The sequence below is a fragment of the Peromyscus eremicus genome, chromosome 8a, assembly GCF_949786415.1.
Source record: "Peromyscus eremicus chromosome 8a, PerEre_H2_v1, whole genome shotgun sequence".
NCBI classification, from domain to species: domain Eukaryota; kingdom Metazoa; phylum Chordata; class Mammalia; order Rodentia; family Cricetidae; genus Peromyscus; species Peromyscus eremicus.
Genome location: NC_081423.1, coordinates 103,990,096 through 104,009,974, shown reverse-complemented (window position 1 = coordinate 104,009,974; position 19,879 = coordinate 103,990,096).

Below are 19,879 nucleotides of genomic sequence, written 5' to 3'. Positions count from 1 at the left end.
AGAAAAATACCTTGCTGCTTATACTCTGTTAATCTTTAACAACTTCCTTGGGTATGAAATGTATGTGGGTTCTTGGGACAACTTGTTTTTCACCAATGTAGCAGGAATCTTAGAGAGTCTTATTAATAAAATCAAACCCAAGGCAGGTATTGGGGTGAATGCTGGTAGATTAGAGAGACAGAACAAGCCACAGCTATCTCACCTTGCCAATTCCTCAGTTGGTCTTGTTTCCTCAGACTGGAAGCTTCTGTGTCCTCATCCCAATGACTCTCAGCTGAACTGCTGCTGCTCAAAAGCCTGAATGCTTAACCAGGCCAAATGCTTAACCAGCCAAATGCTTCCAGTTTCTGGTCCTCACACCTTATAAACCTTTCTGCTTTCTACCACCACTCCCTGGGATTAAAGGCTGCTTTCTGGGATTAAAGGTGTGAGTTACCATGCCTGGCTGTTTCCAATGTGGCCTTGAACTCACAGAGATCCAGAGGGATTTCTGTCTCTGGAATGCTAGGATTAAAGGCGTGTGCTAACATTTTCTAGCCTAAGTATCTTGTTGCTTTTCTGTTCTCTGTTTATTAAGGTACACAATATTTTGGGGAACACAATACCACCACACACCGATAACATGTAAAATGTTTAATCATGTAAGGGATATTAAAACATGCTGTTTTTTACTTGTATTCATTGTAATCATTCACTCAAAATTGGAATGTAACCACAGTGTAATTTTTATATTGTTTGAAATCCTTCTACATTTTTCCTGGTGTTTTTCTTCTCTCGTGTCTTTATTTTCCCCCCTTACAGCAAAACATTTCATAAGCTGTAAGGGGGGAAAATAAAGACACGAGAGAAGAAAAACACCAGGAAAAATGTAGAAGGAAAGCTAGAAGGAAAACATCAGGAGAGGCAGAAGGGAAACATCAGGGCAGAAGAACAGAACAGAAGAATAATGGAGTAGAACAAGCAACAGAAAGAATAATAAATGAAGAACTAAGCTTTGGCCCTCAGAAAAGTCATTGTGTGTCTGTTTGTCTGTCCAGTAGTTTGTCTGCTCTGCATCTCCTCTTCAGTTTCTCTGACCTGCTGAAGGCTTACCATTCATCAGCACCCTAGGTGAGATCCTAACATGTTGACATGTTGGGTGTGTGTGTGTGTGTGTGTGTGTGTGTGTGTGTGTGTGTGTGTGTTTCCCTTTTTCACCAGCCCCAGAGATTAAGTCTTACTCCCTCAGATAGAAAAGTCAAGTTGAGTGATTAGTTTGCCGACTCTGTGGATCTCCCTCATCCCTGAGCTACTGAAGGCTGGTCCTCATGGTAGCAATAAGAGTAGGAACCCTTGAGATGATTATGTGGGAGCATTAATTAGAGAGACAATCCTTCTGCTGTCTTCCTGTGTTGTTGTGAATGCACTATGTCAAGTATGTACAACATACTTGTGTCTTTCTGCATGTTAGAATTTATTGAATAGCAATAAATTCACAAAGTTCAGCAGTTTCAATGATAGCTATTCATCATGAAATTCTACTGCCTTGGTAGCTTTGTTGAGGAAAATGCATGTTCTTTGTTTCAACCTTAATTAACATTAATTCTCATATCACACAGCACATAGTAAAATTATCTATACATCTCCATACATACAAATGGGTTACAAAATGAATACAAGTTAAAGAGGCTGCATCAGAGTTCAAGCAGCTTCAGAAGTGGGCTGAGAAAGAGTCTATATAGATAACAAGACAGACAGACCAGTGTGGGAGGGAGCTGTTTCAGGAGCTGCTTAAGTCAGATTTTAAAGTAAAGCTGCAGAATTCAGCTAAAAATGTGAAAAGGCCAAACCAGAGGTCAAGATCAGGAAGCCAATAGATCAGATCCATGTCCATATGGGCAACAGGTGGACAAGCAGGTAGTCCAGTAAGGTGTGTGGCAATAACAGGGACCATACCAAGCAGGGGAGCTCTCAGTCCTTGACACACAGATCAGATATCTGGTCATAGGTTGGTGTTGGTGCTTGCCATTGCAGTGTTAAGTGCTCATCACTTTATAGGTCTGGGAAAAGAAATTAAACTCTTTCCTCAATCTAGTATGTATAATAACTTCTTGGGCATGATTTCCATGATATGATTTAAATACATCCATGTGCCTATGCAGTTTCAGTTCTTCCCAATAAACTTATACAGTTGGTGCCTGAGAGATGATGCAGTTCCTGGGTATCCCCAAGGGCTGCAGTCATCTTTCTCCCTCAAAATGGAGTCAAAAGCTGCTTGTGAAATTGAGTCTCTTATGGCAATACATGAACTAATAAACATTGTTTTATATCCTATGGAATAACTTAGAGTAGAGCATAGCCTGATCTCAACACTTCCCTAAGTCCTCCGATGTGTTGTGTTGGAAAAGAAGAACAGAAGTCACAGGTGCCTTCTGTTCCTTCACAGGCTGTTTCTAAGATTCCTACTGGAAGTGACTGTGAGCCAGTGAATCTATGTGCCAGTTTGGGGAGCTACTCCATCAAGACAGAGCCACTGATGGCTAGCCATAGACCTTCATCCCACCCACCACTCATATCTAGACACAGTAGTGTCAAGTTCTCAACCCTGTCTGGCTCACTTTCAAGCTGAAGGAATTTTCCATCCTTCATAGACTCAGAGACCCTAGAATTTCCCTTAAACAACACTGAGGAAGAAATAAAAAGAAAGTGTTGTGTTTGCCAGTCCAGTTACCCCAGAGAAGTTCAGTGCCAACTTACAGACAGAGCTACTTATATCCTTAAATCACCCCAAAGCACAAGAACTGCATTCTTTCTGTTTTGTGAATAATAGTACAAACTATCATGGGTTGTTAACTGCCTAAAGTCTCAGGCTCACTGTTGTTCTGACAGTCTCTCAGCTCATCAGGTTGCCTGTGCCTAACCCATTCAAGCTCAAAGCAGATACCCTGGGAATGGGGAGGCAAAAGCTTCAGTGAGGGTTTCCAGCTGATTAAGCCTGAACCTGGTGTTCCAAAGGGCCTGTCTACAGCCTGAGAACTCAGATGGAGAAAAGTGATCGTCTCAAGAAGACAGACCTGCCTATTCTTTTATTCATCATCATGGGAGTGGCCAGTATTGGACTGAACCAACAAAAGTAGAGAGTAACAGGCAAAAACTGTAGGTTTAGTTTTCATAAGAGACAGACCAAAATCTTTCCAAAATTAGAAGCAGACACTCCTACTTGAAGAAGAAAATTTCCTACAAGATCCACCATGACATAGCTTCCAACTACCTAGGATATGGCCTTTACCATACTAGGCAGGATATAGAGAAGGTTTGCCCCAGGAAGTGCAGGGATGCATGTCTTCCACAGCCTCAGACATACTTGCATGGCCTCCCTAATCTTACACCCTAGAGTCATCACTCCTGCCCAAGCCCCACAGACTCCTGGCCTTCAAGGGTAAACACTGGCTTGTATGCTGTCCCCCTAGGGAACTGGTAGTTGGTTTAGTCTCTTCCTTCAGGCATCTCATCAGTTTCACTCTAGCCAACCTCACATTACACGCCTTTGCCTTTCTCCTTTCCTTCCTTGCCTGAGGGGTTGTGCAATCATCATGGGGGTGGCAACATGAATAATCTTTTTATGACCCCACACAGGGACAACAGAATGTCAAATGCTAATTAGAAGCAAGCCAGCTTCTGTCCCTGGCCCATTATCATGAGACTTCTTAGGTTTCAAAGTAAGAGTCTGACATGAAACATTGTAGACTGGCCTCCAGAAGCCTGCAATATCTATGACTAAGGTGGTCTGGAGGGTGCAGAAGCCCCACGATGTGGGGCAGATGAGATCAGAGAGTCAGCACAGGGGACTTTGGCTCTGTTTGGGAAAGAGTGGCTGCAGGGCAATCTCAGAACCTCCTACACATACATGCATGTATATATACCTCACCCCACCCCATTTTACTAGATCCATCACATGGCTGCCCTAAGCCCTCATAGCAATTGGGCTCCATGTATGCAGACATCTTCTGCACCCAGCAGTGGAGATTGCAGGGTTGCAGGATACGGAAGAAAAGAAGAGAGTGAAGACAAACAAAGGTGAGGAGACTCATGCACCTGTCCTTGGTGTGAAGTGCAGGGGAGAGACCAGCAGGTTCAACAAGTCTAGTTTCCTCTTTAAGACCAGGAAAGAGTTTCATGCTTTAAGACATGACAAAATTTGAATACACTGTTGGAGAGGAATTTGTGGTAGACAGGGCTGAATGGAAGAAGTAGGCCCTTGGGGTGGGAGGATGTTCTTAGGGGATCTGTGCTTCCCTGGCTCCTTCCTATTGCTGCTCCCTCTGCTTCCTGGCCACCATGAGGTGAGCCGCTCTGCTCATGCACAATCTCCTCACTCTGAGGCTCCAAAATTGTAAGCAAATAAATTGTCCCTTGTTAAGTTGTTCTCTCAGATATTTTTCATAGTAAAAAGAAAGCACTTAACACATACTACAACACAGGTGCCTGAGGACATTAAAGAAGGACAAATCCTGTATGATTCCACATACGAAAATGGGAAGTATGGTGCTGGTTACTTAGAGAGGGCCAGGATGTCTCTCTTTAATCAGGACAGAGTTTCAGCTTAAAAAGATGGAAGAGTCTAAAGACAGATAATGGTGATGGCTCCACAATGTGTTCACGTTTAATGCTATCAAATTGTGTGCTATGGTTAAATGGTACATTTTTCTGTATATATATTATATAATTAAAATTATTTGAATATATGCAACATGACCTACTTACTGAGTTTATATGGATACACAGACATGTGTTTACATATAGACATACACGCATAGACATGTGGCTTATGACAGTTCTGATGGCCTGTGGATGGTGAGGCTACTCTACTGCGTTCTGGGACCTGGATGGGTCCTAAGTATTCTGAGGAGACAGTGGGCTCCCATAACACAACAGAGCTATTCAGTTTGCCTGGCCCACTCTGCCGCCTTCTTCCACACTGGTTGCTTGGCCCCAAGCCAGGTACTGTTGCCGAGTTTGGTCAGGACAATGTTAGTCCTGAAATGGCCTTCTCTCCTTGGGCATCCACTGGTGCCCCCAATCATGTCCCCCACTGAAGGCATCCTCCAAGTCCCAGAAGGAATGGCAATGTAGTGTTCTGCATCTCTTAAAGGCCTGGGATGCTTTCCTGGCTTCAGAACTTCATTATCACCTTAGTTCTCAGTGAAACAAAATTGGGGCTTGACAATGCTTATTAACTCACATCCTCCCCAAATACACAGTTATCTATATACAAAGCACAGTCTTAAGTGTCACCAGGCCTCATGCCAAGTTCTCAGACTTTTTCCTACATTCCTGGGTCATGATACCAGCTTTTATCCAGGAGTACTCAATCAGATGTGAGGGTGGGGGTCACCAGCCTCACTGACCTGAGGGCACACAGACCCCCATGGAGGACAGTGTCCAAAGGGTCTAGGAGGCCTTAGAGGCTGGTCTTGATATATCTGTCCCATCCTGATGCCATGGTGGTCCTTGGCTGATGGCCCTGGGTGACTGTTATATTTGCTATTCTGCAGTTGGGTGTCCTTATCAGGTCCAAGGATCCCCAGCGTCCCTGGCAAGAGCAGCCAATGGGTAGAGGAGGTTCTCTCCCACTGTGCTGGCAGTGACTGTGTGTCTGGACTCTATAAGCTGAACTATGAGATTCACTTCCAGTTGGGGCAAATAAATGAAGAGAGCTTAACCCAACAAGCATGCAGCATGTTCCTAGCCAGTCCAGCATCCCAGATGAAAAACACCCTGTGACCAGTTTCCTGGACCACAGTTGCCTGACCATCTTTGCAGCCTTGGAACTGCGGAGATGTGGGGAGACAGGGAAGTTTTCTCCTGGTGAGGAAGTTGATTACTCAGGTCTTCAGCTTCTATCACTCTCCATTTACAGGTAATAACCCCAGTGCTGGATAAGCATTCTGAGTGTCTCACTTATCAGTGCATGGCTCTATTAGTCAATATTCTATTGTTGTGAAGAGACGCCATGACCAAGGCCACTAGAATAAAAGAAAGCCTTTAATTGTAGGCTTGCTTACAGTTTCAGAGGTTTAGTCCATTGTTATCATGGAACAAAGCATGTGTCCTCTTACACAACCAGCATCAAGAGAGGTACCCCTGGCATTCAGTGGTGTTTGGTGGTTCAGGAGGTAGAAGATCTCAATTCTCTCAGCTAGCAGAGGACAAGGCTTTCCTGCATTGGTGCCAGCCTCTTGTCCCTCTCCTCATCCTACACTCTGTGCCCATATTCCCTCCCCTAGCTCCTTCAGTGGCTTTGTCCTCTCCTTCCAAAACTCCAGCTTCACTACAAAATTTCTGCCCAAAAAATAAGACTGGAATGCTTAAAACTGTTATCCATTTGGGGCAAGGGAAGGGGGGGGGGAGATGGACAATCACCAGTGTTTGTCTCTGTGATGGGATGGGAGTGGAATATTACTGTTTAACTTTTCTGAAGTTTCCTTTCTTAGCATGCTTTGAATGTGTTTGAAAGTTACAAAGCCCAATTTTTTAAAATCTTCAGCATCTCTTTCTGATCTTTCTCCTTGAAGATGCTTCTCTGCAATGGCCATTCCTGTCCATTGCTCCACTGTACTGGTACCACCTCTCATCCTAGTACATCATAAACCTTTCTTGGGGAGAATAGGCACAACTAAATCCAACCTGGACCTTTCTGTCTTACGCACTATGCCTCTTAGGGGGATAACAGGTAAGACACAGAAAGAAACTGTCACTCCGATCTCCCTTCCTAAGACTTCTCCCTCCATCCACATGTAGCACCAGCACCTTGTACCTGCTTTAGCAGGGGCTCAAACTTGGGTTCAGGGGAACAAAAGAGCTGTGTGATACAAGCAGCCTCTCACCCTGGGTCAGGTGCCAAGACAGGTTCACTTCAGGGGAAAGGAGACTGAAAAGACCACTCCCAGAAGGATCATTTCCCACTTCCTGTGCTGACACCTCCTGCAGTCTTCACAAGCTCTAGCTAGCTACAGGCCCAGTCAGGTTCTGGAAGTCCCGAGCCCAAGCCTCTGAGAAGTCTCCAAACCTGTAGCAGTTGACCTTGTGAGGATCTGAGGGTCACTGTCACAAGTGGAGTAGCCCAAGACAGCAGAAGAATGGTGTCTCAGAATACTGGAGATAACATGTCTGAGTCAAAGAGCTGACAGGGATCTATCATTGACACTCTGGGCAAGGACCCTGCCTCCCCTACGACTGCAGCTGCTGATACCTTAGGTACTTATTCTGCCACTTGCCTTCATCCTCATGGGTTCTTCCTGTACCTGCATTTTCCTCTTAAACATCAATCAAAGGGTCCTAGAGGGCTACTTTGTAACTTGATTATTCTGCAAAGACCCAATGTGCAAGCAGAGTCACCTTCTCCATCCTATATAAACATGGATGTACATCATTGTACACATTTCCATCCCATATCAATTGTAGAGAGATCAGTCCCTACTTAGGGAACATTAGTGAAGCAAAAGACTTGTGCGGGAAGTACAGCTTGTATGCTACAAATCCTGTAACTGGACAAGGTTGTATTTTCTTCACTTGTTCTTAGTTTAAGAACAATTAACAATCTTAAAATAATACTATCTATTTGAAAAATTTGCAAAATCAGTGTTTTGTATACAAACTAAAACCAACTTATCAAAAGAAAAGTATGCTTGAGTTGATAGTCTGCTATGGTTTGGATGAGTGTCTCCAGCAGCTTATGTACTGAAGTTTAAGCTTGCTGCTAGGGTAGCACTGTTGGGAGAAAAATGGGTCTAGACTAAGTGGAGCTATCATCAGGCTGGGAGCTGGTACTGTGGAAATCTGCTATTACGAGGAGAATCAGAAACTTGGGGAGGTGCCCCCCTCACTTCCTTCTCACCCATTGAGACTCTTTAACCTAACTTTCCTTGAGGGTATGGAGTCTTTGCAGTGTCTAGTGGGAAGTCTTAGCGAACTTTTTGCTGCCTGTTTGATGAGGTAAAGGGCTTTGCTCCTGCACATGCTCTGCCATGATGTCCTGCCTTGCCATAGGTCCCAATCTGCTGCTGATCATGGGTTAAACCTCTAAAAACTGGGAGGCAAACAAATTTTTTTCTCCGTACAGTGAATATCTCATGTGTTTGATATATTTACAGAAAGCAGATACATAGTTTTGTTGTTTTAAATACATACAAACTCTGAGACTTTGTCAGAAAATCAACAAAACGAATGTTTTCTTCATAGTTCTACTCATATTGCTATCAATATTTATTTCTGACCTACAATTTTAACACAGATATATAAAGTACCAAAATACTGAAGAAACTAGCTGAGCAGAAAGGAGGACAGTGCTTCAACTGTTCAACTGTTCTTTGGTGCGGACACACACCACAGGGCCCAGGCTAGACAGGCAGCAGCTGTGTCATATAAGTTTTAACAAACACCCTTATGGGGTCTGAGAATGATACCTCACTTGGAAATGGGGCAATTGCAGATTCAATCAAATTAAAGTTAGGTCACTGAAGTGGGCCTTAACCAACATAACCAATATCCTTATAAAAAGGGTTGGGGTGGGGGCATTGTAAACCTAGAGACTCAGGGAAGATGACATGGAAACACTAGACGATATACCCAGGCAACCGCAGTAAGGCAGGGAGCCCAGTGTATCCAGAACGCCAGCCGGAAAGTGAGGAGAGGCAGAAGGCTTCCCAGAGCCATCACCAACTCCTTCAAGCAGACATATCACAGCCCTGAGGCACTTAGGATACCATACTGGCCTCCATCCAGGTCTGAGGACCATTGAGACTGTTCAGGTTCAGTACTTAGGCAGCCCTAGAAACTATTTCAAAAAGTACTTATAATGTGCTGACTTGAAGCTTACTAAGAGATTAATAACTCCATTAGTAGCTACACTAGTGTTGAGATGTTAGCCAATAAGTGACTTTTTCTGAGAGAGTTTTACTGCTGATGATTAATATCTTAAGGAAACTGCCTTGTTACCCTGATTTTACTAAAGAAAATGCACCCATTTATGACTGACCATAGAAGAATCATGTTTTCCACCTGTTCTGGAAGGCATGGCTCCTGACCCCTGGAATCAGAGGGACCTTGGAAGGCATCTGCATCTCATGACCCAAGCAGCATCTGTAGTGTGTAAAGGCTCCAGACAAGTGTCCCCAAAATGGTGAGGGACCAAGGAAGTTCCAGGAAAAGGAGTCTCAAGTGAGAGGAAGCAGTGGCACCCCAAGTTCCTGGTCCTCCTCCCAACAGTAGAGGCTTTCACAATACTGTCTCCCAGCCCCAGTGAAACCCCCACTTAGCCTGGACCCTCACATCAAATGGAAGCTACATTCAACCCCAAGATCAAGAGCATCAGAACAGAATAACCAAAAGATTGTTGCTATTATTTAAATATCTTGGACAAGTAATTGCCTATTTAAGGTAAATATACATTCTATAGATAGCAGATACAAGTTCTACAAAACATGTACAAGTAAAATGTGCAACAATAGTATATGCCCCATGGGAGAAATGGAACTACCCTAACATGTTTCTTTTACCATAATGAATTGTATACCAGTTTACTTGAAGGCAGACTGTGCTAAGCTTAATGTGTGTGCTAAAAACACTGAAAAGACACTAAAGCAAACAGCAGTCACAGATATGTGTCCTTCCCTACTATGTAGATTCTTGTCTTATAGCATTGTGGTCCAATCCTATAGTTTTAATAATTTTAAAGCTTCAAGTCAAACCAAGTATAGTCTCTAGTTATCAAGAAATTGAACTAAAAATCAATACCATAAAACATTAGGAAAAATGACTAAATATTTGAGAATTCTAATTTAAGAGAATTCTAAACTATCCACAGGTTTTTAAAGTGGAAGCATTTTAATCAATAAAAATGAACACAATAAAACAGAGAGAGAAGAAATAAGAAAAGTAAGAGTATCAATGTTTGCAGCCTAAAGCACTATTAGAGGAAAAGCCATAGCATGAATATGTCTATATTTAGAAAGTGCATCTAAAATAACCTTAGCTTCTACCTCAGGAAGTTTCATTTTCAGTCATGAAGCTAAAAGAACAAGAGCAAATGAAGCCAGAGCAAGCAGAATGTCTTTAGTTTGCTTTTCTACCACTAAGATAAATACCATGACCCAAAGGAAAGGGCTTATTTCAGTCTACACTTTATAGACTGTCATGGAGGGAAGCCAAGGAAGGAACTCAAGGCAGGAACCTAGAGACAAAAACTAAAGCAGAGACCATGGAGGAATGCTTCTTACTGCCTTGCTCTCCAATGGCTCTAATAACTTGATTTTCCCCCTTTTCAACCCAGGAACACCTGCTGAGGTGGTACCTGGGCTGGGCTGGGCCCTCTCATGTTAATCATTAATCATGAAAATGTCCCATAGACTTGCCTACAGACCAATCTGATGGAGACAATTCCTCAATTGTGAGTTCCTCTTCCCAGATATGTCTAGGTTTGTGTCAAGCTGACAAAAAAGTAACCAGCACACCAAAATAAATAAATAAATAAACAAACAAACAAACAAACAAACAAACAAACAAAAATGACACAGGGATAACAAAGCAATGACACCCAAACTTAATTCTTTCAAGTATTTTTTTAAGTTAGTAAACATCTATCCAGACCATGAGGATAGAGTATAAATGCCAGTATCAGAAAGGAGAGAAATGGTGCCATTGTGGACTCTTCAGACATCCAACAGACATGGAGATGTCCTAAAAGAAATTCTACCCATAAATCTAAAATAAACCAACTATCAAATCACATCCTAGAAGAAGCAGGTGACTCTGGAATGTCTGCCTCTACCAGAGATACTGAACTTCAAATACAGAACCCCTCATGAGGACAACTTCAGGCCCAGAGGTTTCACTGATGAATTCTACCAGACACATACAAAGAAAATGATGTCAATCCACAGAACTTCCAGGGTTTTCTAAACCTCAATCCATACTGCAAGACAGAGGCAGATAGAGGTCAGGAAGGAAGTGTACATGGGTAATGGATCTGTTAATTATCTTCACAGTGGTAATGTTACCTCTGATACACAGGCTATCATCTGTCATGGCACCTAACAAAGTTGATTTTGTAACCCTGGAGTGATTCATTGTTGGGCTCCAGTCACTGCTTTGTGCACAAGGCTCAAGGGGTCCAGACAGGAGGATGGTAGCATGTGCTATATGTTTTTCAAGCATGCCATGTATCAAGCCAGGGCCTGCTGCTCAGAGAGCCTCCACCAAGAGCACCTAACTCCTCAACTGCTGCAAGCTTCAAAGTAAATCCAAGCTTGAGAGAAGAGAACATGGAAACCCCGGGGTGGTGGAGCTGAGAGCATTTGAACAGAGATCACAAGAGTGGGCACAATGACAGTTCTCACAACACTCTGCTCACTTGAACTTCAATTCAATTCTTCCCATGAGGTTAATTTCCTCCATCAGGAAAGGGGCATCATGAAAGAAGATACAGGGTATGTGAGAGCTAGGAGAAAGAAAGGAATGAGCCACCCTGAGCTCTGGTCCTTATCTCACCTGTGGCTTTCACTGTCCCACAGGTGGCCAGACCTAAGACTCATCTTCCAGTCACCTGAATCCAGCTTCTCCTCAGGAACTGGTCTTCACACTCTAGAGTTGAGAAGCAGAACAGGGTTCTGCAGTCAGAATGGCTAATGGGAGGAGAGCCAGGAAATCACAAAAGCTCCAGCCCAAAACCACTGATACATGCATGCTGAGTTCATAATGTAGTGCTTGTAAGAGAGAACATAGTCGTCCGGATGAAGATTCTTCAGGCTGAGGAATTCTTCCTCTCTCAGTCATCATCTCTCCCATGACTGTGGGGCCCAATTCTTTCATGCAGCAGGTCCTAGTGGTTCTTGCACTAGGCCTTCACTGCTCAGATTAGAGCAGGGGGTTAGGGGTCCCTGATCTTTTCACTGACCACTGGGCTTGAGGCATCCTAAGGAGTGCCCCCTACCTTTGTACACCCTTGTAGTTTTATCTGGACCTTCTGAGTATGCCTGGCCTAGGTCTTCAGGGTCTGCCTTTGAGGAACTTTTGAGGTCTACTCTTCTTGTATCAGTGGACATGCTATCTGTTTGGGCTGCAACAAGCACATACAGAGCACACCCATCCCAGAGGGGAAAGTTGTGGTTGGACAGTGTTTACCTGCCAAAAGAAATAAGGAAGGGTCTCACATCCTAGCTTTCTACCTGGAGCTCCCTCTGGGCTTAGCATGTTCATAGAATAGGAAGTGTATCATCTGATATCTCATTGTTCTTTATCCAGCATGCCTCTTAGGAAACCTTAACAGACTCTGGCTCTTGGTCTTTTCTAAGTGGGAAGAGCTACAGCTCTTCCCTGGGAGCTAGAAGAAAAGAGCTTGTTCCTAAGGCCTGCTGAACCTGCCCTAAATGCTTACCTTTCCTTTGACCCACCTCCTCCCACCCCAACTCTATTGTTTCCCACACTCCTACCCTGTCTCAACCACCCCTTCCTCCTACCTTCTCCTATTGCTTCTTACTTCTCCACTCTGCCTCTCCATTCCCTCTACCTTATATCCCCCAGTCCTCAAGCCCTGCTCCCTAATGTGGGCACGATGGTAAGGCATTTCTCTTCCACACCAGGCTGGTTTCTATGGGATCAATCACAAGATGCCAGGGCTTGCATAGTTTGGTCAGCTGAATTCTGACTGTCTGGTTTTTGGGGAGGAGTTGGTAGCAGTGGCCAGGAACCAATGAGGAATAGTGATCCTCTGCCCTCATCATGTGGTCAGGGTCATAAGGAACAGAAGTTTGTAGGTTCATTAATCTATGTGGTTCTTTTGTGGACACAGAGGGTTGCAGCTTCTATGAGCAACTGGAGAGAGAAAGACGAAGGTCTTTTTCTGGTCTTCTTCAGCAAAGTTGTCCCCTATCCACAGCCCTCATCCCAAGTCAAAGGTGAGGTAGTAGGAACTTACCGATCATAAGTGCCAACGCAGGGGACAGTCAGCTGAGCCAGGCTTCCTTAAGTACCATGGGAGCTATGGAAGAAGTGAGTCCTGACATACCCTGGACCACTGGCCATTCAGGATATTCATGCCCCAGTAAGCATCCAATAGTTCATTGATATCCTCCCACCAGGGCAGAGTTTTCCAATTGTATGGCCTTTCAATGGGGCAACCTTTCCCACCTAAAATTCAGGCAAAGCTCCTCAGATTTGGAAAACTCAGGCCTTACTGAGCTGGGCAGTAGGCCTACATCCTCCTCAGTGACAACAATCAACCTGGCCTCCCATCCTCTGACCAAGCTGCCACAATGTTCCTCTGCCTGCAGCCTGGGTTTCTCAGGGGTATGTCTAGGTAAGACCCCTGTAGTTCTAAGACCACTGTAGTTCCAAGGTCACTTTTAGCATAAAAGTTTTGAGAGCAAGACAGAAGGCTTAGAGATCTTCACACAATCCTCGAATACAAACATCAGTCTCAGGTATCAGGGCTGGGGTCACATAATAGCTGAGACCCAGACCCTGCCTGGACTCCATGCAACGTCAGACAATGGACTCTGGGGACAGAGGCTGAAGCCTACATATTGTCCTGTCAGTGCAGGCTGCAAGCAGAAGCAAGGTCTCTTTGACCAATCTGCACCTAAAACCAAGAAGAATCAGTTGGAAGAGGAGCCAGACTGGGAAATGAACCCTTGAAAGCCATTGCTTACCTTGTTGCCTAAGGCCTGACATGGCCAGGAAGGGAAGCGCCTGTCTATAGCCTAGACCACATCTTATCTCTCTAAGGTGGAGCCAGATGAGTGACCACCACCTAACCTGATGCTTCAAAACTCCTTTTTCCCCCTGCTGAGAATTTACTGTGAACATCCTGTTAGGGAATCCACCACTCTTACTAACCCCCCACAGCCAATACAGTGGCTAGGTGGGTGGCAGGATCTTAGTAGTATGTGGCCCTGCGTATCAGGCTCAGGCAGCAACATTCAGTAGGGTACCAGTGGCCTAATACCAGCTGCCTACAAGAATGGTTATGCCCTTGGCTGTTTTCACACCATCTATAGCTTCTTCATTTCTCTTAGGTTTTAGTAAAGTTGCTTTGGGGACTTTTTAGTTCAGTTGGGCAGGTCCAAAAGAAAGAGGTCTCTGGCTGTCTAGCTGTCAGGGTAAGGGGAGGGCCCTGATAGTAGCATGCTACCCTAAACTCCTCAGGGGCCCTCTCCCATGAGTGTTCCTTCCTTCTCACCTATACAATACCAACCTCTCTCCTGGTATTTGGAGAAGCAATATACCTAGAACAGGAAAATAAAGATCAAAACAGGGCCCATAGGGAAGAAGCAAATCTAACATTTAACACTTTAAGAATAATCACCTGGGGTTGACTGTCCAAAAGTCACACAGCATGGCTAATGGTGTTGAATGTCCATTCTTATCTAGAAAGTGCTTAGAAGTGATCACAGATTCTACAAGTCTAGCCAACCCCTGACATTTTCCCTCTAAGACCCTTGGAGTGGGCAGAGGCAGTGCACTGAGGAGATCCTCCCAACACACCTGTATCCTGTCCCCAAGAGCATACTGAGTACCACTCCTCCCAAATCTCTTATACCTCCTCAGCACATCTAAAATCTTTTCCCTTACCTTTCTTTCCCCCAGCCCTAGCCCAGGAAGAGAGGATTCTTGCTCCTGAATCCTAGCCTATACTATCCATTCCTCCGTTTCACTTGCCAGGGTTTTCTTGAGGTCCCTAGAATCTGCTCTTGGCCCTCCTCTAAGTCATAGCCTTAAATCTGCTCATGACAGCCTAGTGTGGCCTCAACTCTTTCCACTCCCACACCTCCATTCAGGGTGCTATGCCTGCTGACAACAGGTGGACACTGGAAAGAAGTCAGTCCTTCATTTAGGCAGGGAGCAGAACTTAGATAATTACTTTAGAAAGTTGACTGATTAGCCACATTGGGCCAGCAGAAAATGGACCCTCAGATGGATGACAAGAAGTACCACAAAGGATATGTCAGAATGAGCTCTGCCAGACAGAAAGGCCCAAGAAGGGAGGGAAAGTGAAGCTAAGTGGGGAAGGAGAAACTGCTGAGCAATGTGGCTACAACTGCTGTGTGCACCTCACAGACTCTGTCTATTTAGTGAGGGATAGTGAGCTGAGACAGGGCTCCCATGGCCTCAGTAAATGTCATTGTATTCTCTACACACGCGCGCGCACACACACACACACACACACACACACACACACACACACAGAGAGAGATAGAGAGAGAGATAGAGATAGAGAGAGAGAGAGAGAGAGAGAGAGAGAGAGAGAGAGAGAGAGAGAGAGAGAGAAGTAGAAATCAGCACACAGAAGTTCATATACATGCACACACACAGTCACACTCAAATGCCAATATGCCTCTTGGTGTCCCACCATAGTTTGGCACAGACACCCCATTTCTCTGTCTTTCTCTCCCAGCTTAGATCCCCACAGCCCCAATACTACCCTCACATGGAGCCTTGGGATTCTTTTTTGTTGTTAATTTTGGATTTTAGCCATTTTTTCCATCTTGCCTCTGATCAAACTGATGACTGCAAAGTATGTGGCTTGTAAGCAGAATTTTGAAGGTGAGATTCCAGAGCTCTGGCCATGGTGAACTTATCACCCAATACCTACCAACTCTTAGCTATTTTTATAAATCATTGCCTTCCCGGGTATCAGTGCACAATGGCCTACTGTTAATGCTGGATTCCTCACGTTCTTCAACATTCTTCATTCTGCTCCCACACAGGAGTACAGAGCCACCCCTACCCCCAGCTCCTCACCTCCAGCAGCCTTGCTAGTCTGGGCCATGTGTTCCCTGCAAAGCATTGTCCTGAATCACGTCCTCTCACAGACCATCTATCCAAAACAACATGGTCCTTAGAGTCACATCCTTCCTAAGACCACATCCTCTCCACAGGGCCACATAGTTCGCCACAGATTTGCATGCCCAAATCCCTGCTGTGGCTACTTGATAACCTCCCATTATCACTTGTATGCCTCCTCCTTGGTGGACACTCATCTGTAAAGCCCCAGGAGTGCTGACCAGCCTCAGGGCAGCTCCTCAGAAGGGATGGGACCAAAGTACCCATTGTGTACCAGGTTCACATCTCACTATAGGAACTAAAACCCTGTATTCCTCTCAGGACTGAAAACCTATTTGGGAAACCTCTACCCCAGATGCTATGGTGGAAAGGCTGGAAGGAGGGCTCTCAGACTCCTCCCAGAGAAGTGAGAAAGTACTTGAAACCAGAAGACCAGGAAAGCCCAAGAATGGCTACCTGGTCCTTACACAGGGCCCAGAGCTATGTCAAGTCTCTCTCTGGAAAGCTCCAAGACTCTGTTCACATACTCATCCTACAAACACAGAATGGCAGCCCCATAGACCCTGGTCCCTGTACCTGAAGTAACCCATCTTCCACCCATGATAATGATCAGTTTATTGTGAGGTGTGAACTGAGACAAGCCACACAGAGTAGCCTTCCCTCAGCACTTGTCAAATGAGTGGTCCGAAAGGAGGATCCTCAGGTTTTATAAGCTCTCTTAGGATCCTAACTAGCACAACATTAACTACCACAAAACAGTATGGAAGAAGTAGATAGGGAACGGGCACAGCCAGGCTGGATCTAGATATTACTAACTCCTAGTAATAAACTCTAGGAGCTGCTGTCCCCAAATTCACTCTGCAGAAAGACATGCAGTCTGGCTGGGATCAGTTCCCACCACACCTCAGTGGCAGCCTCAGTTGCAGCTATAATACTAATGAGGACCTCCCACCCCAACCTGTTAGACCAAAGCATCTCTAAACCCTGGGCAGGTCCTACTAGGTAATGTGGTCCAGAAGCTGTGGTAGCCTGGCCCTTCAGCCCTTCCTGGATATCTGGCCTTGGTGGCAGGCTTCTCCCAGCAGCCAGCCTTCCTTCTTTAACAGCCCTGGGAGTTCCATACAAGTCCTCCCAGCTGAGAAAGCCCTTGAGAGTCTCATTTTGTGGATAAAAATTCATGTCATGGCAAATTTATCACCACTAACTCAGAGATCTACAGCATAGATGTTATCACGGGTCTCTAGAATTCAGAAGTCTGAGCAAAGTCACAGTAGCCTGAACTCAAGGTATTACAGGCCTGGTTCCTGGATCTTTACATGTTCTGGTTTCTGGAAGTACCTATACTCCTATGCTCACAACTTTCCTCCTCCATCATTACATCATTACAGGGTTCTGTGCCTGCACTAGGACCACTGGAGGATCAAGAATAATCCCCTTCCTTGTGGGCAGCTATAACTAACTGCCCTTTGCATGCCAGGCCCCAGGATCAGGACAGGACTTCAGGCCATGAAAATGGAGGACAGGATTCAGAATAGAGGTGGAAATACAACTGTTATGAAACAAAGAAATAGAAATTGCTGTTTGGAAACTTTTGCTGACCTTGGGTTCAAGCACTGATCTCAGAGCAGGAAGCAGAGGAATCACTAACAGTTTAAAGAAGGCCTGTGTGCTCTCTTTCTCTGGCCACTTCATGTCTGTGCTCCTGAGGAAACCCATAGCAGAGGGTTAGAGGATGTCAAAGCCAGTGACCACAGGCTAGTATAGGAGTGAGTATAGGGAAATTAAAAAGACACTGGCACAATCTTGATGAACATGCTACATGGGAGCATTTGTCTCTCCTTCTCTACACTTTTCAATATTTAAAAAATGGCCTTACTTAATAGCATTAATTTTACAATCATGGTGAAATCCTTTAAAAACTGGTGTTGGGGGAAAGGTTCTGACTGCATTAAGACACCATGGCCCCACTAAGAGACTCTGGGTGGGAAATGTTCACCACATATTCCAGAGACCCACTCAGAGTCTCTACTCTGACCTAGAATACTCAGAACCTTCCAGACATAGGATTCATGGGGCTATGGGTCAAGAACGACTCAAGTTATCAGTTGCTTACAGCACAACATAACTGCAGGAGTCAGGGTTTAAACTCAAGTGACAAGACTAGCAGAAGAAAGCTGGAGGCCAGGGGAATGTCTTTGCAGCTCTGGTAGACTGTGGAAACCTCTAGAAGGCAGAGAACTGGGGTAGGAGTCAGATCAGCCTGGCTTATAAAGGCAGCATTGGTGTGGCCATAGCAGGTGACCTGCAGGCAGATCTGTTAGTCTGTGGCTCTAGGTTCCCAGGGAAAATAAGGCATTTCTTGTCTCTGCCACAGAGGCATCACATTGGGCCATGTTTCCTAAGAATAAAAGTGTGATGGCCAATTCTTATCATCAATTTTGAAAGGCCAAAGGGATGTATGTTTTCTTGGAAAAGCTACTGATCTGTTCCCAGGCAGGCAGGCAGGTAGAAGGACATGCTGATAGTGCCTATAGAAGCTAGCTCACCTACCTGTAGTTCTTACTACCCTGGGACTATATTAATGTGAAACCACCTGTGCATGACAGGGACACCCACACAAACAGCTAGTGTTCCACAGTGTTGTGGGGGGGCTGTTGTACTCCTATGGCATATCCCATTTAGAATCCTAAGGGAAGGGGCTGCCCATGCACAGGAGATTGTCCTCAGATCCTGAACTTGGCAAGTCACAGCCTCCCAAAGAAGCTGGGCTCCCCCAGAATGCCCAAGGAACAGGAAAGATCCACAGAGTTCTCAGAACTTAACCAGGAGGCAGCAACTCCAAGAACAGGACCTGTGAGCTGGGACACAGACAGGAGATGCAGCCAGCTGTGAGGGTTTTGTCCACACATTTAAAAAAGGAAAGGAAGTAGAAGAATCATGGTGTCTACACTTAGTACCTATAGCAGGACATAACATAAGGCAACAGGAAAGGGAGCAGGAACAGTAATGGGCCAGGGGACAGTGCAAGGAGAGTAGGCAGTACTGGGAGAGTGTGGACTGTACAGACAGTACAGTAGAGGGGACAGTGGAGGTGGAGGTGTCAGTGAGAAGAAGGAACAAGGCAGGAGAAAGGATGATGCAGGAGGAACAGTGCAGGAGGAGGGAATAGTAGAGGCAGAAGAATAGTAAAAAAGAAGGGAAGCAGGACAATGAGGGAGGTGAGGACAGGACAGGGGCAGGAAACAGTACAGATGGCAGGAACAAGACAAAGGGACAAGAGGGAGAAACCAGTTCTGGGGGAGGGAACAACTGGAGGCTGTGTATGTGCTAGAACAAGGGACGGGGGGGCAAGAAAAGTAGAGGGAAGGGGTAAGGTATGAGGGGCAGTTCAGGGGAAGGGGGCAGTATGGCAGTAGGCAACTGTGAGAGGAGGGGTTGGATTGTGTCAGACAAGGAAATAGTGCAGGAGCAGGGCATAGTGTGGGAAGGGGTGGAGGAGGCAGTGTAGACAGGAGACAAGGCAGAAAAAAGTATGTGAACTTTGGTAAGAAAGGTGAAATTTGGGCCACAGGTGGGCCAGGACTTGAGGCTCCTACATAGCTCCCCTTCAACCTCTGGAGAGTCACGGAGTAGCTCCCACAACTTCATGGCACTTGCTACGGTTGTGTGGGCTTTATGGTTCTCCAAGGAGGCAGCTTCACCTAGCATCATGGCTCCCACCCAGCACCATGTCCCTTCCCCAACTCTGGTTCTGTCCTACTACCAAGCAACCTAGGCCAAGGAAAAGTTCCCACAAGGAACTAGGTATTCACCTAGACATACCTGTTAAAGGTAAGGAATTGTTTACATTAGTATCAGCCCCTCTCAGTCTCTTGAGTTCTGCCAGCTCCAGACCAGGTTCTATCAAGGAGACCATTTTTTCACCTGTTGGGAAGCCCAGCTCTCTCTCATCTTGTGCAAGCAGCCTCACTCTCAGTTATGTCAAAAGCTGAGGGCTCCTGTGAGTATGTCATTCACCTGAGTCTAGTAAGGCTGACCCCAATCTTCTGTAGAGACAGGT